At 43.6% G+C, this 24,870-nt stretch overlaps 1 long non-coding RNA gene across 5 annotated transcripts in view; it reads left to right on the top strand.

The window, feature by feature from the left end:
• The window catches only part of LOC102152238, a 131,903-nt gene extending 107,733 nt beyond the window's left edge, over positions 1 to 24,170 (top strand). Inside the window, exons 4-6 of one of the 5 annotated variants that reach the window (XR_005367114.1) lie at positions 18,951 to 19,116; positions 19,303 to 19,461; positions 19,940 to 21,227. This is a non-coding gene — a long non-coding RNA (uncharacterized LOC102152238). Of the gene's footprint in view, positions 1 to 3,394; positions 3,678 to 3,764; positions 3,808 to 18,950; positions 19,117 to 19,302; positions 19,462 to 19,939; positions 21,228 to 24,151 lie in introns of those variants that run through there. The other 4 variants (XR_005367111.1, XR_005367113.1, XR_005367116.1 and 1 more) reach the window with 4 other exon arrangements.
• Positions 24,171 to 24,870: the final 700 nt, after the last annotated feature.

Raw genomic sequence — 24,870 nt, 5'->3', positions numbered from 1 at the left:
CTCATATTGTGATTGATTTGGGGCACCTGTCCTTCCAACAAACTGTGAACCTCTAAAGGGCAGAGCTACGCGAGAAGTAGGCTGATTTTTACGCCACTCTCACAGATTCAGAGACTGAAGCAATTTGCCCAAAGGCACACAGCTGCATCTCCAGGTGTGGTAAAGGGTCCAGAGGCACAATTACTATCTCAAGACCCAACCTAACTGTTTGCTTTTCTGAAACTGGGGTTGCAGATGGTGACTTATTTCTTCCACCAACTGTTTCCTCGGGTGGCTCAGCACTTGAGGGGAGAGTTTCAAAAGGCCCAGGTCCTCGCCACGCTCCTAATGACTGTCCATGAGACCGTCCCCTTCTCTCCTCTCTGGACCTCGGTTTTCTCATCTGTCAGTGAAGGTGTTAGGCCAGGTGGCATCCAGCTCCCTTTGATTCGGTCCAGCGCGTAGAGGTGGCTCACAAGGCCTGGGTGGCCTTGTCACATCAACAAGCCAAGCTTTGCCAAATGGGCAGAGCCAGACTATGGATATGGCTGAGAGCAGAGTGGCTCCTTCACATGGGTGTTTGTGCGGGGCTGAGGTTACTGCTGGAGGAAATTGGCTCAAGGAGACAGTGCCTCAGTATCAGAGAAAGCCAGGCTGTTGGTGGGCAGCCCCACGATCCCAGCGCCTCTTGCCAAGGGTGCCACCCGCTGAGCAGACCTTCAGCAGAGGCAGGGCCAGGCCACTGTGGGTGAGTATAGACTGGCTCAGGCCCTGGTGATGCTGAGAGCTCAGAGAGGCGTGGGTGGCTTCCTGTGGGCCCCCACCATGGCCAGTGACCCAGGCCCCCAGCTCTGCTACTGCTTTCAGTTACCCTGCCAGAGAAGGGCGATATCCCCCCCGCCCCAAGAAAAACTCAGCTATACCTCCCGTGTCTGGTTGTCTGGTCTGGTTCTCTCTCCTGTGCAGACCTTACCTGGACCCCGGTTCTTGCTCCCGGATGCTCCACTGCTGAGCCAGGGGACACCCAATGGGCATTCCATTCCATCTTCCATTTCCCAGAATCAGGGAGCATTGGACAGAAGGCGTGGAAGCACCTTTAGCCCATCATCAGGTGCTATATCAAATTTGCCCAGGTCTTTCGGTCACCTTTGCTGGGCCAGCTTCATCTTAAGCTTCAAACTTTAGCTCAGGGATCACCTCCTCCAGGAAGCCTTCCCTGACTTCCCATGGTCTGGCTTGGACACCGGACCTGGTGCTTCCTTCTGCCTAGACATTATTACCGTTTATCTCCTGGGTTCTGAGAACCTCGAGAACAGAAATTCTTTTTCTTCGCCCCTTTCGCCCATCCATGTGACAATTAAGCAAACATTCTTTGGGCTTATTCCCCAAGAGATGCAAAATATTGAAGAAAACAACCTCAGACATGGTCCCCCGTGTTACGGGTCCAGTACCAGAAATGCATGGTCTGATCCTTGAGAAACTAGGACTTCCAGGTGCTAGGAATGACAACTGCACAATTTCTGGGCACACTGGATGGAGGGAGAATTTGATACAGTCCGGGAGGGCAGGGGAAGCCGCCCTGAAGGAGTGCTGGCATTGCTGAGGAGGAGCCGCCAGGGAAGGGGTCGAGGAGGATCACCCATGTCTCGTTGTTCCTTGTGTCCCTGAGATATCTCAGGGCCTACACCCTGTTACTCAGTAAACGTTTGTAAATACTGAGGCTGCATTTTCTGCAAAGTCGACTCGGAGGCCATGAGGTAGCCCCCGCCTTGGTCCATTCATCCAGTAACTGTTTCAGCAAATATTTTTATTTCTCTGTCATTCTGGGAAGTACCCCTGCCTTGCCCATACTACTTCCCCTCGCCATCCGCAGTCTTTGATCTAACCCTGGCCTGGAGCCTGTGGCCAGACCCAGACCATCTGCTGCAGCCTTTCACATGGCCTCTCCCTGTGGGGTCTCCAAAAAATCACGGCCCCCCCGTTGCTCTCCGTCCCCAGAAAACCCTTGTGGATCTCTACCTCTCCTGGTCTTTCCTGCCCGTGCAGACAGTTTCCCTGAGCCAGGCCACCTTCTCCGCCACCACCCGTTCAGCGCTTGCGACCTTAAGCTTGCCACTTGGGGCTTATCTGAGCCTGCTTTCCTGATTCTCTCCGTGCCTCCCGGACTCCAGGGAACAGGATTAGCTCTGGGACCCTGACAGCCTTGATTCGTGCGGCAGACCAGCCATGCCCAACACACTCCTGAGATGCTACCCAAACTTTCTGAATACTGGGTTCATCACAGCCAGAAACACGTTTGGTTAATCACCCCTTTTTCCCGAAGCTGGAGCCACTCTGATCAAGATTGAAAATGTGCCCCCATTGTAAGTGGCTACTGTTTCCAATTACATATGCTTCTCCCAGCCACCATGCAATCTGTTCACTTCATGCTGGTTTGCAAGAGCTGTTCACACCAAACCATTGACAGCCACTATCTAAACTGAAACCATCTGCTTAGCCATTTGCCATGCACGGCTGGGTCTTGCAGGCTTACCCAGTTGAGGCCCCGTGGAGCAGTCCATAAAACAAGCATGAATGAATGCAGCCTGTTTTTATTAAATGTCTTGCCACTGATGGGAAGATGGACAAGCCTGTCTGGCAAGGATAATGGCCAATCTTCAGAGAATCTAAAGTCTTGGAAGCGCTCCAATAGCACCCTGCATCTCAAGACCATCGAGTGTTTCAGGACTGTGGTCGTGCTCAGAAACCCTTTGTCTGTAAAAGCTTTTTAAAGATTTTATGGTTTCTCCTCTTTCTTGTGAAATAGTTTATTGGTGAGCTCTTGGGCCAAATCTTCTACTCCTTCTGTTCTCCTGGATAATGCTCAGATGGAAACTTAGAAACAAAATGACAGTGAACAGGAGCTCTTGCGGAGCACGGATGTCCTGGATGGCTGTTACCAACTCCAGAAGATTGGGGCCCGACAGGTTTTCTCTTACTTGTATGGAAGTCCGACACGACAGGCAGTCTGGCTTATTTGGTGATGCGGGGTAATCTCCGTGCACTTTGTCCAAAAATGTTGGCCGAAGAAGTGAGGCTCCAAGGGAGAGGGTATTGTGACCCACTCACCCCAGCCGCGCCTTGTGGCCGGAAGTTTTCTAGTGTTGGAGAGGAACCTCAGCAGTCAAACCCAAAGGGCTGTGCCAAGAATGTAGAAAATTCAGCAAACTCCACCTACTTTGGTTCCAGGGTCATTAAGTGATTTTCTGATATTTTGACTACCCAGGTAGGAGAACCATCTGTAAAGAGATTGGGCTCTTGAACAAACCTAAGCATCCATCCCACGCGACACTGTATTTCACACTATAAAGTAGTACAGTGGCTTCATAGTGTGGCATTCAAGGTTCTATCGTGCAATTTTTTTTTTTTAATGTAGGAAATGAATTGGAGAAGCATTGTTCAAGCCCGGAGTAGTGTGCCCCTTCCCCTCTGCAGCAGAATAATCAGAATATTTAACAACCGTCCATCGCTCCCAGTGGCCTCTGGCTGAAAGCAAGAAGTTCTGCTGTTCTGGCAGGTTCGGGCTGAATATTGGTACTGCCTCTCGTATATTCTATATGTTATTCCTTCAAAATTAGATGAATGGAAGTCTGTAGACTTGGGTCACATCCCTTCCCTTCCTCAATTTGCTCTTTAAGATCTGCTACTGAGATTTTGCAAATATTAGTACCAGCCTTCTTTGTCTGTGGTTTGCTTTTTTTAAAAAAAGCTTTATTTTTTTAAAGATTTTATTTATTTCTTCATAGAGACACAGAGAGAGAGGCAGAGGCACAGGCAGAGGGAGAAGCAGGCTCCATGCAGGGAGCCAGATGCGGGACTCCATCCCAGGATCAGGCCCTGAGCCAAAGGCAGGCGCTCAACCACTGAGCCCCCCAGGTACCCCTGAGATTTGCTTTTGTATTAACGGGAACACTACAGTGGGGAGTGTGTGGCCTAGCAATCACCTGTTGAGCTTCTCCTCGGAGCCACCAACCCCTCTGGGCTCCAGGAATCTAAAGATGAGAGGGAATGTGGCCCCTTTCCCAAAAGCTCACACTGCAAGGGCGAGAAGCCGGTCTTTCTGCTCATCAGTGGTTCCTTACCTGAGGTCCTAAACAAGATGTTTCTTTGAAAATGCAACTTCAGGGGGAAAAAGGAAAAGAAAGACCCCCCCAAAAAACAGAACTGCCACAACCCCCAAAACAAACTTTTATATTCTTTAAGCAACGTTCACACTTTTTGCTGCCCAGATTAAAAGAGCTATAGGCTTTGCTATCTCTGTATCCCCCACTGCTGGGAACCCCGGAGCACCCCCACTGCGATGCTTCACCAGGTCACAGTGAATTATGTCATCCCTTAACGTTCCCAAACTTTCCTTTTCCCTCAGGTCTTCGGTTCGGCTTTACTGTTTACTTTTTAGAGAGTTTCCGTATGTCTGGCCCTTATTGTAAACGGACTTAAATCCTTATTGTCTAGAGCCCTAAATTATATAGATGCATTTTTTAAGACTTAATTTTTTTTTTTAGAGCAGTTTTAGGTTCACAGCAAAACTGAGAGGAAGATGCAGAGATGTGCCGTGTGTGCCCTGCCTCTACACAAGCTAGCCGCCCCATCGTCAGCCTCCCCCGCCCGAGTGGTACATTTGTCCCAGTCGATGAACCTATACTGATATCATAAGCACCCAAAGTCCATTGTTTGCATTAGGGCTCACCCTCGGTGCTGTACATTCTGTGAGTTTAGAAAATGTATAATGACACATATCCAGCATTAAGGGATCATGGAGAGTATTTTCACTGCCCTAAAAATCCTCTGTACTCCATCTCTTCATCTCTCCACCCTTACCCCCTATGACCTTTATTCTTTTTAAATAATAATATATGGTTTATTGTCATGGCTTTCGTTTGGCCCCAGAAAAAGAAATTCCAGTTTTCACATCTTTGAGAACTGGATCTTTCCTGATTCATTTCTGCCTTCTTCTCTGACCTCCTCCTTTTTCCCTTTCCACATTGCTTTGTGAGCCAATGAGTTTGATGACTGGAGACTATTAATTTGTTTGAAGGGTCACCTGGCCTGTTTTTAGGACCAAAAAATAAAAAAAATAGGGCTTATGGTCATGGTTTATTAGACCTACCATACAAAGAGACAAATGTTTATTTCATTTCAGAAATAAATAAGAACTGGGAGGGCCTTCAGAATAATGAGGAGGTTTTTACTTTCTTTTATTCATTTCAGGATGCTGAGTAAGCACTTAGTAAAATGAGGCTGAATAATTGCACAAATGAATAATCAGGTAACTCAGCTCCTACTCTGACAGTCATATTTCATCTTCAGTTCTGGCTCTTGCTGGATAATACACGGTGACTACATGTTGCAAAGCACATAGTTGAAAAATGAAGACAGATCAACCATGACAGGCATTTTTATATTCTGGTGCATGTCTGTGGATAGATGAACACATATGTCTACATGTGAATATATAATATGCAATTGCTTGGGGTTTTTTTCTCCCTGGGTTTAGCTGGGCTGCTTCCTATGCAGATACTGCCAGAGAAAATACAAAGCCACCTCAAATAGACTTTTGTTTTTTAATTATTAACCTCACATGTACCTTACTCCTGAGGCACCATCCTCCTGGACATGTTTAATGCAGAAGCAGCTCAGTGTGGAAGAAAGAGAACAGCTGGAGATTCAGCATGAGTCCTGGCTTTGCTTTGCACTCACAGTGACCTTGATAGTCTCTTAAAGCTTGAGGCTCCTTATTTGCAAAAGATGAACCATGCAGGGCAGACTAAGAAGGGGCAGAAGTGCAAATGGTTCAATAATAATAATAATACAGAAGTGCAAATGGTTCATGAGCTAGGTGAATATTAACCAGTTGGTCTGACTCTTCCACCACATTTACCTGGATGCCTAAGGCACCTGGTGGATCTGTGGCCACTCATGCTTAGTCTCTGCTTCCCCATCATGTGCACAAGCCCTACAGTTCTTTTTTTTTTTTTTTTAAGATTTTATTTATTCATGAGAGACACAAAGAGAGAGGCAGAGACACAGGCAGAGGGAGAAGCAGGCTCCCTGGGAGGAGCCTGATGCAAGACTCAATCCCAGGACCTCAGGACCACAACCTAAGCCAAAGGCAGGCACTCAACCACTGAGCCACCCAGGTGCCCCAGCCCTACATTTCCTATCTTTCCTTTCTTTTGCATAAGCTGTTAAAGATCAAGGTGGCTGGAATTCCCTTTGGTAGAGTCCCTACTGGGTGCCAGGCTCTGTGCAAACACGTTCATACATATACTATTCGATCCGTACACAACCTCCAGATAGTATTATCCCTGTTTTTGCAGAAAAGAGAAAGAGGGTCAATGAGATTAAACACAGTTCTTAGAGAAGAGGGATGCTTTTTAACCCTTCAAAGCCAGTGCTACTCTAATGTACCATGAAGAGTTAAGCCATGGATAGGCCCATTACCAGCAAACCTCAAATAGACCTAAAGACAGTGGGAGAAAGCAATCCTGGAAGAAAACACAGAGAGCAACAGGGGCATGGCAAGAAATTCCTTTTTATGGCAATCAGGTGGAACTTCGAATGCTTGTTCCTTTGAAAATGGCATAAAAAGCAGTAAGGCCTTGGTCTGGGCTCCTCAGACTTGGCCTGTTTTTCACTCTGCACCATCTGAGGGGAACTGAGAACTTGGAAATACCTTTACAAAGATATTGTAAGAGGTTCCCAGAAGCACGCTTACTCCCTGGTGTACTTGAGATCTGAGCGTTCCTTGTTACCTGGTTGTGGTAAAAGTACACTTGGCCAAATCTGAATTTTCATTTTTGGCCCCCTTCAGACCTGAAATTTCTCTCTTTAGGCTGGCTCAGTTCACATACTTTGTCCTCAGGTTCATTATTCTCTGAGAAGTGACAAATTTGAAGGCCTGCAGAATCTAATTTAACCAGCCCTAACTGTAGGCCAAGCACTGGGTTACGTGTATTTTATATTTGGTATTTCTCCTAGCTCTCCCATATGGCAGGAACTCTTATTATTCTAATTTGAGAACATTTAAGTTTGCTGCCTTTTTTTTTTTTTTTTTTTAATTTTTAGTGTTCTGTTTGGGTGTTGCCATCATAGGTAAAGCTGACATAATCAATTTTGCCCGCATTGCAGATAATGACCTTAGGGTGACTTGAGGCAATCAGACTAGTTAGTCAATTCTTTTGAGCAGTTTTAAGGTCCCTGCTATGGATGGCAAAAGTGCTTTCTAGAAGGTTGACACCAGTGTACCTTCAGGACTGTAGGGCATGTGCCTGCTGCTGCCTCAAAGCCTTGCTAATACAGTGATGCACAGCAAGCAGAGTACCAGAAGCTCATCTTTTCAATGAACCTGAAAACAAGCCGGAAAGACCCTGGACTGAGATTAGAAACCTGGTCCCTGCTCGGCCAATGGCACCATGTGACATTGGGGCAATGCTTGGCTCTTTCTGGGTCTCAGATTTCTCAAGTGTGAAATGTCGGGGCTGCACAGATGATCGTGTAGGCTTTTCCAACTCTAGTTTTCCCTGACACTTTGGGAGAGTTTGGAACCTCTTCAGGCAATAGGTGGCCCAGAATCTAAATTGGATAAGCTTCCACGTGGTTACTCCAGGTGTATATAAAAGGCAGATGGGAAATTATGTTTTAAAGATTAACTTGGGTGTTGATCCTATCTTTACCATTTACGGTACAGGAGATCATGCAAAATCATTTCTCCTTTCTGAGCTCCGGTTTCCTCCTCTGTGGAAGGTAGATATTGACGTTACAGGGTTTTTTTAAAAGGTCAAATGAGGTAATGTCTATTAAACATGGCACAAAGTAGGAGCTCAATAAGCAGTAGTTCTCTTTATAGAGGAAAATGTAATGGCTTCCCTTCTTCTTACCTATTTTTTTAGTACATGATCATATACATATACATATATACATATCCATATAGCTATAGTTTTTGAGATATAATTGAAATACCAAAAAATGGCACATATTCCATGTATACATCTTAATGAGTTTGAATGTAGATATACCCATGACATCATCACCACCATAGTCCAGGTACTAAATATATCCATCCATCACCTCCCAAATTTCTTTGTGTTCTTCTTATGTCTGTAATTAGAGAATTTAACAAGATCGATCCTTCTAACATATTTTAAAGTACACAATACCATCTTGTTAACTATATGTACTGTGCTATACAGCAGGTCCTCTTCTCATTCTTTAGTAAAGGATAATGAGTTCTTTTTTCTGTTTGTTTATTTGTGACATTCCACATATAAAGTGAGATCATGTAACATTTATCTTTCTGTGTCTGGCTTATTAAATAAAGGCAGTCTAAGTAACTGTTCAAAGATCCTGAATACCAAGAGGCCTCAGGATTCTGGTTTCTTATCCTAGGCATCTGCAGTTTCCAGCATCTTCTAGCCCTGAGCTTAATCTCCTAGCCCTGAGCACCATCCATCCAAGCTCAAGTGTTTTCAGATTTAAAGTGGAGGCACCATTTCACGGATACAAATCTGTCCCTGACCTCACAGGTTGGCCTCAGTAGCTTTGATGTACCAAGGGTTTACTAATGTCTCTGTCAGTTCAGGGAGCTCTTTGAGCTAAACACTGATTGATTAAATGATGAATTCATTCTGTAGGTTTGCATCTGTTCACCACACATTTACCACCATAGACTTCCCTGGGCAATAGGTTTACTGAGATGAAGAAGAGTTAGTCTCTGCTCTCTGGAGTTCCCAGACTAGTGGATGAGAGGCCCCAGTAAACAAATAATTACAATAGAGTGTGCTAAGTGCTGTAATAGAAGCAGATGTGGTGAGCTTTGGGAGCACCGGGGAGGGAGGGCCTCATTATGTCTGGGAAGAGAAGTGGAGACAGGCTTCCCAGAGGATGTGGCATTTAATTTAGGTCTTGAAATCTGAATTAAGTAGGTGTTGAGGGAAAGGATACTGGAATAGAGGGAATAGCTAGGCATAAAATAAAGAATCTTGCTTATTCGTGGGGGGAAATCAGATAGGAATTGTGGTAAGAAATGGGACAGGTAATGTTGATCGGGGCTAGATCCCTGAAGACTTTCGATGCCAGGCTAAGGAGCTTGAACACCATCCTGAAGATTGACAATGTCTATTATGGCAGTCACTAGACATACGTGTCTCTGTAAAAAAAGTTAGTGAAAATTAAACAAAATAAAAAAGTCAGTTTCTCAAGCATACTAATTATATATATATATATATATATATATATATTAAATTTGAGTATCATTGATGCACAATGTTATATTAGTTTTAGGTGCACAAGATAGTGATTCGACAAATTTATACATTCTGCTACGTTCACCAGAGTGTAGCTGCCACCTGTCCCATTACATCACTACTAGAATATCATTGACTATATTCCTTATACTGTGCCTTTTATTCCTGTGGCTTACTCATTCCATAACTGAAGGCCAGTATCTCTCATTCCCCTTCACCCATTTTGTACAACTCCCCATTTCCCTCCCCTCTGGCACCCATTAGTTTGTTCTGTGTTTGTAGGTCTGATTCTGCTTTTTTTTTTTATTCTTTCTTCTTCTTCTTCTTTTTCTTTTTAGATTTCACTTATGAGTGAAATCATATGGCAGTTGTCTTTCACAGTCTTATTTCACTTAGTGTCATACCTTCTAGGTCCATTCATGTTGTCTCAAATGGCATGATCTCATCCTTTTTCTGAATGCATAATATTCCATCCAACTAACTATATTTCTATGTTTAATCAGTTCATGTGGCTGGTGGCTGCCACATTGGACAGCTAGATACAAAGCAATTCCATTATCATAGAAATTCTGTGGATAGTGCTATTATATACTATGGATAGTACTACAGAGAGTGAGTGATGGATTTCAAAGAGATGGTCATGAGTAGATTTGCCTGTAGTGTGCAGAATAGATTTCAGGTGGGTAATACAGAGGCAGGGAAACCTGTGAGGAGGTGACTATGATATTCTAGAAAGGGATGATGAGAACCAGAATCGGAGCATGGACAGTCACTATGCGAGAGGGAACCAAGTCATACTTGGCAGTTCATGGAGTGTTGAAAGACCGAAGATCATGGTCGTCAATGCAGTTTGTCAGTTGGGATCTGATGGGAATCGGGGGAGAAATCAATCTCACCTCCAGTTATGAGTCCCATTTGGCTTAAAACCTCAACCCTCAAGCTTCTCTCCTGGCTCTGAGGGTGTGGGCAAACCCTCAAGTACATGTGAGCTCTGGGCAGTCTCGCTGCCCCTACTTGCCTCTGTGCTGTTGTTCCATTAGGTCTTAACCAGATGTGTATCTCATTTGGCCCCTTCCCACACATGGTGGCTGGAGTATAGAACAGGAGGATTATATGGCCAGCCCATGCATCTGTTTTGCTCCAGTGTCTGGGTTCCATGGTTGTAACACAGTTATAGATACCGCAGAAAGGCAGTGGCAGATTGGATGATAAGATGTGGTTCCTTGTCTCCTCCCTGCCTGATAGCATCTCTGCTAACCATAAACAAATTACTTCCATTCACAGTTGACAGGAGGAAGAGCTGTACTCTGCAGGGGGAGTTGCTGAGTACACTGCGGTGAGGAATGTAGACTATTTCTTTGCATTCTTACTCTCAAAGAGAGTCGTAGTGCAATGGGAAGTTTGCTCACAGCCCAGAATTCAGGGCTTCAATATGGACTCTTCCCAGCCACGTCGCCGTGGATTTGTTCCTAACATCATAAACAGTTCTAGCGGTGACCATGTCTGTCGATCCTTTCCCTTTCCGATGAGAAATGCTGAAGAGCAATTAAGAAAAATGCAATTCTTAGAGAAAGAAAGAAATTCCCTCTGACAGTAAAAGGCCAATTTTCTGATCCTCTGCATTCTTCAAGGCCCACCTCAAGCACTAACTACTATGTGAAACCTTCAGATACCTAATCCTGCTAACATGGATTCTTCACACAAACCTGTTCGGCACCCACCAATGATAGTTGGATGGTTATGCTCCTACCCACCTCCCTACATAAGGAACATTTCTGACCAGGATTTGGCCTCGGTCTAGGTTTGCACCTGAAGGACCTGCCCAGGGTTCCATTCTGTAAAGGTTCATAAATTGTACGAATCGTGATTCATAGTCTCCAGTGTATCTGGGGTAAAGCAGATCTTAAAAGGCCTGGGAGAGACTTCAAGTAAGAATCTACGGAAGAAAGTATCCATTTATTTTAGGTATTTTTGTCTTTTCATTTCTTTATGTGTGCATTTACTCACACATTCATTCCATCACTGCACATTTACTGAGTCCCTACCAATGGCCGAGCAAGGTTGAAGATGTAGAGAGATTAGCAAAATTGAGAGTTTAGAAACTGGTGGGGCAGTCAGGGCTTTAAGTAGAAAATGACAGTCCATTGTGGGAACCACTCTGCTGGAGGGCTGCGCCAAGAGCAGGTGAGGGACATTAGGGAGAACACTTACTTGCTCTGGTGCAGGAGGAGCATGGTCTCCAGAGTTCCCCGGGCTCCATAATCACTAGCTGGTGGGCCCTGAGCAATTTGTCTCTCTGAGCCTCAATGTCTTCATCCCTAAAGATGACAGAGGGTTTTTTTGGGGGGGTGGGGTAGGGGTGGGGGTGGAGGATGGGCAGAAAGTGATAATATTTAGAAAAGTGTTGGTGTCACGTCTGGAATCGAGTAAGTGCTCCATGGATGGCATTTTTCAGGCCTTCTCATTTGTCAGCCTGAATGATCAGGACCGCCTCCGACTCGTCTTTGTCAGGGCTGAATGTAACTATGTCAAAAAGGCTCAGCCACAGCAGGTGCACAAATGTCTCTGATAACATATTTTAGATGATGCAGCCATTGACCAGAGGCCAGTCTCCTAGATTTGGCTTCCGGGAGATCAAACAAGATGAGTCTGTCTCTCCCTTTCCTGTAAGACAAAAATACATGAGTCGTCAGAGAACTGTAACTGTTTGGGGCTGGAACTAGTGAGTCATTTTTCACAAGCTTTCATTGTAAACATGTTCCCTGAGACACACAATTCTAAAGGGGCCAAAGAAATGTCTTGAAAATAGCATGTTGATACTCTCCACGGAAAACACATGTCTCCCCAGATCACGGTTATGATTACTGGTGTCATCACTAAGCCGGGAGGGAGTTAGTATTGTCCTGACTAAAGAAGGTGGTTACTGATGTTTATAGAGTGTTGGTCAAAACAGGGAAGAGATGCTGCTGCCACAATGAACCTGCATTTTCAGAGAGACAGACAACAAAATGCAGAGATACTGACCAGTTAAGCAATACTGTTCTCTTTTCTGCTGTGGAGTCAAGAAAGGACTGGTGGGTTTATATACTCACTCATTGCTCCCTTCACTCAGAATAAAAACCCAAGGAGAGGCCAATCAGGTGTTGATACATGTGTCAAAAAGGCAGGACGGGCTAGCTGGTGGCAGGGCACAGCGGAAGTTCCTCACTGGCTCCCCTTCTGCCTGTAGCTCTTCCTGCTTCTTGTTGATTGAGAACAAACATCCAGGACGATCAGTAATGTCTCTGTCAAGAAAGTCTGATTTCTAACCCATTGACCTAGAGCAATCGACCTTTCTCAAACACACTCAGGAGTTGTTAGCCCTCCAAGTAGCTGCTTAAAGGGAAGGGGGGCTCCTGAGGGGCTCAGTCGGTTGAGTTTTGGACTCTTGATTTAGTTCAGGTCATGATCTCAGGATCCTGGGGTCAAGCCCCACGTTGGGCTCCATGCTCAGTGGGGAGTCTGCCTCTGCCCCTCCCCTGACTAGTGTGTGCTCACTTTCTCTCTCTCTCAAATAAATAAATAAATCTAGAAGGAAGGGGAAGGGAAACAATATTTAACAGACCTCTCTCTTCAAAACAATGAATTATCTTTATATTTCATTCAAGAAATCAAAAGCTGTTTAAAAATGGTATGTTGGGAGAAGCAAAGGTTGGTACTCTTGTTCGCCCACATTCTCTTGACTCAAAGTCACAGAGATCTAACTCAAGAGAGTTTAAGTCAAAGGAGGTCTTGTCATGGATGAAACTGGAGGGTATTATGCTTAGTGAAATAAATCAATTGGAGAAAGACAATTATCATATGGTTTCACTCCTAAGTGAAATATAAGAAATAGTGAAAGGGACCATAAGGGAAAAGAGAGAAACTGAGTGGAGAAAAATTAGGAAGACAAAGCTTGAGAGATTCCTAACTCAGGAAACAAACAAAGGGTTGCAGAAGGGGAGGTAGGTGGGGAGATGAGGTGACTGGGTGACAGGCACTAAAGAGGGCACTTGATGGTATGAGCCCTGGGTGTTATACTATATGTTGGCAAATTGAATTTAAATAAAATATTTTTTTAAAAAAAAAGAAAGAACATCTTGGCTTATATAATTGTGAGGAAGAGATGGCTCAGAATGACTTGAAAGTATGGAATAGATTTTATTTTTCTATTCATCCCTAGTGTCTTCCATAGTGTGTTGAGCTGAACTGGGCTCATAGAGCAGGATATTCTTGAAACTCTGTGAATGAGTCTGTATTTGTAGAGCAAGCAGATAAAGTTGGTTTATGTTTCCATCAGCTCCTGGGATGTTTTCAATCACACATCTCTAGACAACGAGTCCACCTGCCCTGACTGCTGGTTGAGTCTCTCAGTCTCTTCACCCGAGGTTCCCACCCCTGTGCCTGAGCACTTGCTTTGTCAGAAAACCCCATGCCCTTACAAGGCAGCTAAATTTATTTCCTATTTGTCAGATCCCCTTCATTCCCTAGCCCAATCAGTCCCCTGTCCTCAACAGATACACTTTTCTGGAACACCTGGATGGCTCAGCAGTTGAGCGTCCGCCTTCAGCTCCAGTCGTGATTCCAGGATTCGGGGATGGAGTCCCTCATCAGGATCCCCACAGGGAGCCTGCTTCTCCCTCTGCTTATGTCTCTGCCTCTCTCTCTGTGTCTCTCATGAATAAATAAATAAAATCTCAAAAAAAAAAGATACACTTTTTTTCAGTAGTATTCTCATGCATCATTCAGATCATTCAGACTAGGCCTTTCATTCTGATTTGGTTTGATTTGATTCAACCAAAATTTGCTGAGCAACTCCTGAGTACGTGGAACGCAGCTGGCTTCTGGGGACACAGAAGTGAGTATAGTATATAGTCAAGGCTCTCGAGATTTTGTGTCATAGGTTGCGGCAAGGGTGTCATTTCTTAAGAATTATATGTGCTCTCGAATAAAAACAGAATGCATATGAAGTATAAGAAAGGACGTGGTCAGGTGTTATTCTAGGTCCTGGAAACACAGGAATAAATAAAATATCACTGTTCTCGGGGACCTCCAGGACTCGAAGGGAACATAAAATTATTATTCATCACAATAAAATAATAATGATATTATTATTACTATATTCATCATGATAATATTAATAATATATTATTAAATAAAATGTTATAACATCAAAATAAAATTTTATAATACAATTATTGATGAGAATCAATCAATACAATTATTGATTGAGAATATAACTATACTATATATTATTCATATTGATATATTTATTATATAAGTATATTTTTATCTCTATAAAATACTCGTATAAAATATATATATGTATTTATGTATATAGACGATGTAAGGGAGGGAGTGATCAGTTCCATCATGGTGAATGGGAAAGGGGGCTTCACAAAGTCCTGCAAAGCCCGTCATTTCTCCTTTCAGACATTGTGCCACCCTTATTCCTGCCATCAGCTCAAATTCCTCCCCACATTCTGTGCCTTGCTTCCAACAGCTAACTCCTGCTCTTTGCTTAGTTAGGAGAAAGGAAGAAGCAAAAATGCGAGGCTGAGCTGGGAAGCCCGTGTTGTGATATTATCTGGGTGCCAGATATAAACGTGTGCACCCCCCTGAGTCGCTTCTCCAGGAGTAAAGTACATGCAGCGGGCAGCCTCTCCCCTGGCCGGAGGGAGTGCAGCCCAGGCCCAAGCCTCTCCGACAGGAGCAGGAATCTCTGAGGCTGCCCCTGCATGAGCCAGAGGGGTGGGTCTTCTGTGTCCGACCATTTGGCTTGGATTTTACATTCCCCGGGAGTTGAGTATCACAGGACTGGGCAGGGTTGAGAAAGGCCATGGGGACAACATTCTCTTGTTTTCTTTTAATTACCTCAGAGCCAAAGGATCTACAACTTTCTTCAAAACATTTTCTAGCCTCTCAACATTTAGAGCCGGCCGTCCTCCCTAAGTGGCGCAGGTGGCACTGGGGTGGAGCCACTTTCTTGTCCTAATGGACTCTGCCTTGATTTAACGTATTTATCCATCTTGGTCCCTGCCGCTCTGGTGAGTAGAGCCCCCACCAGGCATTAAGAATGACCAGGAACGCCAGACACTTTTCAAAACACCCACCTCCAGGGGAGTATTTTCATCCCCAGTTGAGAGCCATTGGATGTAACCAGTTCAGTTTTCACTGAGTCTCAATTATTGATTCATTCATGTAAACCTTACAAAAACAAAGCACCTAAATCCTACTGTGCTCCTATAATTGCCACATGCTATCAAGGCGACAGACAGGAGTAGGCCACTTGCTGAGATCTTATTCCAAGTACAGAGAAAAGATGAACTCTACTGTTACCGTCCATTCCCTTGAGAGCATGTTTACCCTGCTTACCCTACATCGGAGCCTCTGCCTCTCCATGCATACAAGACAAAGTGGAGTGCAGGGACCCTGTGAGCACAGAGGGGAAAGGGAATCCTTCCTCGTGGGGATCTGGAAGTTTCCTGGAAATAATGTTTCAGGTGATATTTGGAGGAATAGGGGTAGCCAGGGATTGGTGATCATGACCTACGGTAAAACATCCCAGGTGGAGGAAGTGAGATGACGGGTGACCCAGACATGGAAGTGAGGTGACAGGTGACCCACCTTGACTGGGGCGACAGGGGAAAACATAGGAGTGTGGGATACTGACCCTCTTCTAGTTCTGTACTGCCCCAGGGCCTTTGTGCCTTCTTTTCCCTGTTTTCAGAATGTGACTCCTAGCTTCACCCCCACCCCCGCCACCCAACCCTTCCCCTGATGTCCCTTCACTAAATCACCCCCTACTATTCTTCTAGATTTGAGCTCAATGATCATTTTCTCAGAAAGCCAGGCTTCTCTGATTTGTATGGGTCAATTCTGTGCATCGTTGGTTTCATTACACCAGTATCTGCTCCTTGCCATTTAGTTTTTTTGGGAGGGATGCCTTTCTGTTAGGTGTAACTGCTCCAATAAATGGTAAGCTCGAGAAAGCAAGAATCTGTGTTTGGTTTTGCATTGTCTCTGCTCCTATATCCAGCATGCAGCTGTGCCAGGGGCCTAGTGGCTATTGATTGCTAAATATAGGCATGAATGAGTAGGGTGGCTTCATGCGGTGTGCTGCCCCACATATCAGGCCACGCCACTTACCTGATCTCTAGCTACAGTGATTGATGAATGACAAAATATTGAGTACACCAGCATTTTAGCTCCAACCTATCCTTAGCCTAGAAAGTTCTGGTAAAAAAAAAAAAAGAAGTAACAATATATTTTTTTTAGGCTAGAAATTAAAAATGGAGGTTTTGAAGGAATCTTGTTTTTCTTCAATGTTGAGATTTATTGCCTTCATGGGACCTTGCACACAGACTTGGCTCCCAAAGGATGCTATCACTGACTCATCCAGGACAGACTTAAAAATGTGGTTTCTAATCAAATCATCTGTGGAGCTATCAGGTGCTTCCCATGAATTTTGTAGTAATTAAGATTCTTCCATGAGATATTAGTCATTAGTAGCTTTTCTCATAATCCTGTCAGTTCTCCTGGAAATAGAAAGTCTCTTAAGCCATCATTCAGCCACACTGATTTATTAAAATCTAATGACCTGGGGCCACAATTAGGATTCCATACTGATGAAATGCTTTCTGGTAACTCCTTTTCTCTGGAGGCCAGAGGATGAATTTACAATTATTAAGGATGGGTCTTAGTTGTACATACTTCCAAACTTGAAAGCAAACTGCAATATTAGCCAAAAAACGAGCAGCCCTTACACTCTACACCGAGGGTCCACCTCCCTGTACAATCCCTTGAAGTTCCTGAGCCAGAGGAAGAAGCGAAAAATTTAGGGAGCCAGGGTCCAGTTCTCACAAAGGCTGCTGAGCAAACTCTTACTGACCATCCCCGTTCTGCAAGGAGCAGAAGAGGCTGGACTGGAGCTGTGGCCTTCCACCAAGAACGGAGGATTCTGGCCAGAAGGATGGCACATTACTCAGTGACTCCCCTGCTGTCTGCAGAGCAGCAGGAAGAGGCCTCAGGGAAATGCCCAACAGAACAGATAAGTGGACCGATGAAGCGCACCTCCTCTTCATGGCACAAAGACCCAGGAGAACACCCGTATCTCTCCTGACCATCTGCTGCCCTGGGGCCCCTCCTGTCCTTTGCCTCCCAGCAGTTTCCTCCTGGACATCTTGTCTTCTTCCTGATTAAGGCCCACAGACTTGTCTGTATACATTCTCCAATATTCACTAGGATCAAACATCCTGGGCATTCCTTCCCGCACCCCCATTGTCTCCCCCAATCCCCGCGTGCACACTCCAGGCAAAGAATCCTCCTCATTATGTTCGATTTCTAGACACACTCCTCAGCCATAACAGGTGGCTGGCCAAGGGATGGGAGACATCCGTGGTGCTATAACAGATTGAAGGGACTGGTCCTTCCAGGCTGATGCTATAGAATGTTCCCTCTAAGCCAACCTCAGGATAGTCAGAGTGATCTTTCTGAAATACGGCTCCTACTTTGGCCCCCCATCCCTCCTGTTTTAACAACTTTAGATGTCACCACAACGTATACATAACAAAACCTAAACTCTTGGAGCCAACATCCACTGACCTTCGTGCTTTGTTCCCGGTGTCACCTTCTGTCATTCTCCCCAGCACTCTTCCCAGCCTATACTCCCACACATCAGTTGTCTTTTCTACACCCCTCCATGTTTTGCCAATGCTGTTCCATCTGCCCTAGGGAAACCCACACTTACACATCTCCACCCAGAAAATACTTCTGCCTTCCTCTCTTCCCCACCCTCTTCATTCCCAGATGTAAAAATTACTTTTCTATGCTCTCTTAGCTTCTGTTTCCATCTCTATTTAGTTTCTAAATTCCCATTAGTGACAAGGAGACCCTGGAGTATCAGATACAAGTAGGGGGTCCAAAAGCTGAAATTATCAAGATAGGAAGAGGAGACACACCCAAGTGTGTGGTTGCACCAGCCCCTGAGATGGATGAATCGGAGATGTGAAGGACAGTATCCAGACTCAAAGTCCTATTTCAGGTAAGGGTGAAAGGCTCAATCCAAGGGGGCCACATAGACAGGTAGAAACCCCAAATACTCTGGAACCAGATGGGAATCTAGGTGAGAAGGAAACAATTCTATTTGTGGGAGTTGGTCAAGGTCAACTTTCACTGAAGTTATGAAACTTGAACTGAATTTTGACGAATGTGCACTTGTCAGTCTCTAAAGGAAAGCAGGGTATCCCCAAGCCCCTGTCATCATTGTCCAGCAGCCAGGGAGATAAATGATCACACCAGAGAGTGAAGGAGGAGCCACCTCGTTCATTTTCTGTAGAAATGTTATCACTGCACTTTGCAATTTGTCAGCAAATTATATGGAAATAATGATAATATTATCTAGGGCTTTTCTTCAAGCTGATTCATACTCATGCATACTTAAGCTCACAGATTCAGGGAAATTTATAAACTCTGATTCCAAAATCATGAGGAACCTACTGGATCATTCTGTTACAATGATAGCATCTACTATTTATACAGAGATTTAGTTTGTTATGAGAATAAGAGCTGGCACTTTCAGTATATTTGGTAAGTGTTCCCCTTACATTACCTTATTAAATCCTCCTAGAAAGTCTATAGCTAAATCCAACTATTACCCATATTTTACAGATAATGAAACTGAGGCATGGAGAAAATACATAATTCATCCCAGGTCATCTGACATAAGCATTTGAAATTGGGCAAGTTGACACTAAGAGCCCAAGCTGTGGTTTGTCTCCATCTCCCCAACCACTTCTGAAAATGAGTAGATGGATTTTGTTAAGAGAATTCTTTGGTGAGCACTGTCCAATGCTAAGATATGGGCAAAGGGTTCAATCCAAGGAGACCACGTAGCCAGGCAGAAGCCAGATACCCTGGAGCTAGACAAAAGAAGGGACTTTTCACTCAAGATAAGTGATAGGACTGCCGTAGGACCACTAGGAGAGCCTTGAAATGTGTTACCTGTGATTGGTTGGTGCAGAAATCCATGTCCCTGCTGCCTGGGAAATCTCGGGAGAAGAGCAACTAAGAACTTTCAGACCAAAGTCAGGAGAGCATGTTTGCTTTGACATCAGTTGGAGCAAGGGATCTGTGGGTATTTTCCATGGATTGTTGTGAGCCACATAGGAGAGAAAATTCTGTGAGTGTATATGTATAGGAGCAGGGGAAGGGGGGTGGCATCTATCTTTCCATTTATTCATTGGTGTCATTTTGAGTTGGAGACAGAACAGGTGATGGTGGTTGGGAGACAGGGATCACTAGAATCCTATGGCTGAGGAAAGAACTGAAAGGGACCAGTTAGAAGAGTTACAATATTCATTCTTATCTAGAAATGGCAAAAAAGAAGGGTGCAAGAAGGACCCCCCAAAAAGTCTATGAAAATTTAGACATTTGCCTGGTTCAGAGAGCCCAGAGACAGCTTAGAATGGTATCTGTAAATAACAACTTACCTGTCCCTTTATCTCTCCTTCCTCTCCCTCCTCAACCTGGGACCTTAGTGGAAACCTAGGAGAAACCAGTAAGGGGAGCAGTGGATGGCAAGAGTAGGGATGGGGGACAGCTGGAGAAGTATAAGGCAGAGAAACCCAGAAGCTGACATGCTCTTCTTTCTACTGCAGGCTTCAGACCCAAAACAGCTCAACATGGGGCAGGGAGAAGGTTTGACACTGAAATTGAGCACTGAGACCCATTTCTGAAAATGGACCCATTAGGATTTTGAAATTGAGAGTGTGATTTCAAAATAAGCACTCACTGCACTCTGACCTATAAGGAAGTGAACGTTGAGGACCTGCTGGGCTTTTCATGCTGGGGCAGATGATGATCATCCCAGCATTACCTCTTAAGTCTAGGGTAGGGAGCAAAAATGAAGGAGCACAATTCTGCAGCAGCCTCAGGAGTTCTATGACACAAAACCTCATTTTGGAAACACTTCCGGTATAAGTTCTCACATATGGACAGAAAATAAAATCAGGAGGAAAAATCAAGAGGTATGGAATGGAAGAATAATCAAGTTACCTAATAAAGTTGTTGTTGAAAAAGAAAAAGAATTTAGAATGACAATTTTAGACAATTACAACTGAGATGAGGGTGAGAGTAAGGGGCAGAGACTAAATTAATGTAAGAATATGCTAGACAATCTTTCCCATTCATGAAAGACATAAATATTAATTCATTGAAAATACAGTGTAATAAAGCACTGATAATAACTTAGTATAAACTGGAAAACAGAAAAGAAAAGAGGAACCAAGTTATTTGTCTATTGGATAAATCAAACTTTATAGACTGATTTATGAGTTTTAGTTATACAGTACCCTAAAAGCAATTTTCATAATAGAAAGCACAATAAAATGTCTAGGAAGTACTAACATAAACGTATAGTAGGTATAAATGGTTTAACTCACCAACTGGAAGAGTCCCGGTTTAGATTTTTAGATTTTCAAGAATACGAGCAGTGTTTTCAACATATACACTTAGATAACAAGATGCAAGAAAGTTTAAAAACCTCATGATGGAGAAAGCTACATCAGGCGAATATAAACCAAGTGGAATCTGGAAAAGGAATCTTAAAAAACTACTGCAAATGTCACATTCGATGGAGAAATTTTAGATACATTATCTCAAAAGTGAACTAAAAATCCAGAATGTTTATTCTTCGCTGTAGCTGTTTCAGATGGAACAGAACTTCAGAACAGAGGTGGGGCCTTCTTGGACATGGTCTGCTGATTTTCAGAAAGTGTTTTTCTTTTTTTTCCTTCATGTTTTTTTTCTACTTCCCTATTTCTCAAACTGCTATTATTCAAACACCAGCAAGTCCATTTCCAATTTCTAGACCCCTTAGCTTTTCTTTTATGGTTCTCCACCTTCCCTTGGTGACTTCTTTTATTTTATAGTATTTATTTTTTTCCAAATTTTTATTTAAATTCCAGTTGGTCGACATACAGTGTGATACTGGCTCCAAAAGTAGAATTAAAAAAAAAAAAAGTAGAATTTAGTGATTCATCACTTATGTATAACTCCCAGTGCTCATCATCACAAGTGCCCTCCGTAATGCCGATCCCCCATCTAGCCGATCCCCCACCCACATCCCTCCATCAACCTTCAGTTTGTTTTTTACTGTTGAGTCTCTTATGGTTTGCTTCCCCTTATCTCTGTCTCTCTTCTCACCCCCCCCACCACCACATGTTCATCTGTTTTGTTTCCTAAATTCCACATGAGTAAAATCATGTGGTATTTGTCTTTCTCTGACTGGCTTATTTTGCTGAGCATAATACAATCCAGTCCATCCACATCACTGCAAATGGCAAGATTTCATTCTTTCTGATGGCTGAGTAATATTCCATTGTACATATGCAATGACTTATTTTATAAGGAATCTAATCCTCACACCCTCTAAATCATTCTTCTCCTATATTCATTCTGGTATTTTTCCCCAAAAGATTTGTCCCATATCTTATTTCATTTATTTTAACTATTGTCCTTTTTATTCCTAAAATTATTACTTGGAATTTTATAACTTATTCACATTTTGTGTTGTCAATATTTTTTTTTCTTTTAGGATATTTTAATGCATATTTAAATTCTTGTCCTTTCTGCAATTCTACTTTATATATAATGAATGTTGTCTTTCTTTCGTACTGCCAATACCCATCTAGTTATGTTGGCCATGAGTTCATGTTCCCCTAGATAATCATTACTCAGTCTGACATGGTGATTTGAGGGGATGGTTGAAACGTACATCCAAATGGGTGTACCTCCTGGTGAGTTTAAGAAGGGAGTGGTTGATCTCCAGGGCAGATGGTCCCTGTTTGCTCAAAGCACCTCCTTCAATCAAGGACTCTTCTTTGAAAAAAAGGAGCAGTAGGAGGAGACTACTTCTTTAAGTTGTAGTACATGGGCCCTGAGGACAGAAGAGATGGGGAGGAAAGATTGCCCAAGGACAGCTTCTTAGCAAGGGACTATTTCAACCTCCTACCTCCCCAAGACTCCTCCTCCACGTCATCACAGTGGCTTTGCCATATTCCTTTAAGAAATGGCAGGCCTCTTCCAGCTGCTGTGAGTGAGTTATAAGCCTCAGATGATGCTCTAACTTATGAAAGAAAGGAAAGGCTAAGAACATCTAACCCAGGGTGCAGAGAAAGGGCTTTGCATAATAATCCTTGACAAAGGAAGTACAGAGACTCAGGAATGAGTTCCAACCAAGAGATCAGGTTCTTATGTGCAAATGGTTAGAAAATTCATTAATAGCTTAGAATTCATTACTCTGTGGTTACTATTAGCTGTTAGGCTTCGGCCAAGTCGTTTGTGTCTCTGAACTACATTCTCCTCATCTGTCAGACGGGGATAAGAACAGCCCTTTCCAGGCTACCACACAGGTTAACAGGTGAGGCTGCAGTGAACCTGGGTGAGAAGGTGTTCAGAAGTGGCCAGCACAAAACAGGAAGCACTTCCAGTCCCTTGGCCTGGTATGATCCTGTGTCTTCCTGCCCTTGCTTCCTTGATGCTTCACTTGGCAGGTTGAATGGTGGGTCTGCCCCTATAGCAGCACCAAAGCTGTCATCATGACCTATGAATGCAGCAAGTCCAAGTCCCTGGAATAGGTACCACACCCACAGATCTGCATCTTGTCCTTACCTGCTCTCAGGACTCCGAGGCTCCGTCTGGGTTCTTTGCTGGCTGGAGGCCCGTGCCGCTTACACACACAGACCTCATCCACCACACCACGTCTCAGCAGGCCCTTGACAGAAAGCATTTCCCTATTATTAATTACTGGGAATCTGCGGGCTGAGAGATTTTATCCATGTGCCCTCTTCTCCCCGGGTTTGTATGTGTGATAGACAGTGAGGGGAAATGTGGAGAGCTGGTTCAAGCAAAATGCACCAGCCTCCACCTGTGGTATTGTGAAATGAAAACAACTCCCTAAGGCAATCACATCAACACACCTCAGGGATCTATATGCTAACCTGGTCGTGCTCTGGGAGATGCGTGGCCACTTAACAACAACCATCACATGCAAGAGAATCCTAAGGAAACTGCTCTGTGCTTATATAGAAGTTACTCTGAAGAGTAAAAATAACAACATTGTCTCATTCTTCTTTCTTTTCTTTTTTTTTTAATAGTATGAGTTACTTGCTACTGGTGCAGCATAAGATAATTAAAAAAGAATAGACTTTGTGGTCAGAAGTCCTGGGTTTGAATATTGACTTTATCACTGAGTAGCTGCGTTCTCTTAGACAAATCATGTCCTTACTTGGAACACATGACAATAAGAACTAATATGCCATAGAGTTATTGAGATAAATGAAATATAGGATGACATAAAATGAAAAATGGATGATAAATGTAAATAAATGTTAGAGGCTATAAGGAGATTTGCAGGTAGATGTTGACTGTCCCCAGTATCACAGAGCTTAGTCCTCAGTAGAATAGGAGCTTTAGTAAATAGGTTTGTTTGATGCTAACTGTTCTGGGGTAGTTGTTAAGGTGCTAAACTCTGGGTGGATGAATGTATTCTTCAGGTTCCAGAATTTATACACTCTTCCTTTGAATACACAAAATAGAACTAATAGAACTAATGCTTTTTGAGAGACAACCAGCACATGAAACCCTCCACAACAACTATATATGAGAAGTATTGTACTCAGCCTCCAAGATGGCCTGCAAGGATCCTGTCTCTTGCTATTCCCATCCTTTCATAGCCCACCCCAAATTGTGCCAGCATTGATCTGTGCGACCAACAGAATACAGCAGAAGTGATGGTACATTGCTTCCAAATTAGATTATAAAAGACCCTGTGGTTCCCTTCTTGGGTGTTCTCTCTTTCTCCCTCTCAGATCTTGTGCTTTGGGAGGAACCAGCTGCCATGCTATGAGCGGCTCACATAGAGGAACTGAGACTCCTTCCAACAAACATGTGAGTGAACTTGGAAAGGATCTTCCAGCCCCAGTTAAGCCTTGAGATGACTACAGTCTCGGGAGACAACCTGACTGCAACCTCATGAGAGACCTTGAACTAGAACTACCCAGCTAAGCTACTAGAGTCCTGACCCTCATAAACTATGTGAGATAACACGTTGGTTGTCTTTAGCTACTAAGTCTTGAGATAATTTGTTATGCAACAGTAGATAACAAGTATAGAAGGAAATTACAAATCAGAGAAGCTACATTTCCCACCCCTCCCCACCCCCTGCCACCCAAGGTCAGACAGTTGAAAATACTGGATTCAAACCAGGCCTTTTTGACTTCAAACCTAGCATGATCTCCCACTAAATATATCACCTTCCCATGATGGAAATGTACTATTTTTTTTTTCAAGAGGAAGTGATAAACATAAAAATCAGACTTTCCAAGGAAGACACATTTTTTTTCGTATATAATTTGTAGGATTATTCTAACTGATGCCTCAAAGAATTATTTTGAGTAATGAGTACCCTAAACTGAATATAAAACAGATTTAGTTGAGGAGAAGGGAGGAATTTGTTCACAAATATCTTGTAATCTACTGAACACAAGTTTCCCTGGATAAAACTGGTTCTTGGGCCAATGGAGTTCAC

The sequence above is a fragment of the Canis lupus genome, chromosome 11, assembly GCF_011100685.1.
Source record: "Canis lupus familiaris isolate Mischka breed German Shepherd chromosome 11, alternate assembly UU_Cfam_GSD_1.0, whole genome shotgun sequence".
Classification (NCBI taxonomy): Eukaryota; Metazoa; Chordata; class Mammalia; order Carnivora; family Canidae; genus Canis; species Canis lupus.
The sequence above is the reverse complement of the archived record's forward strand: the minus strand, read 5'-3'. Positions and strand labels throughout refer to the sequence as shown.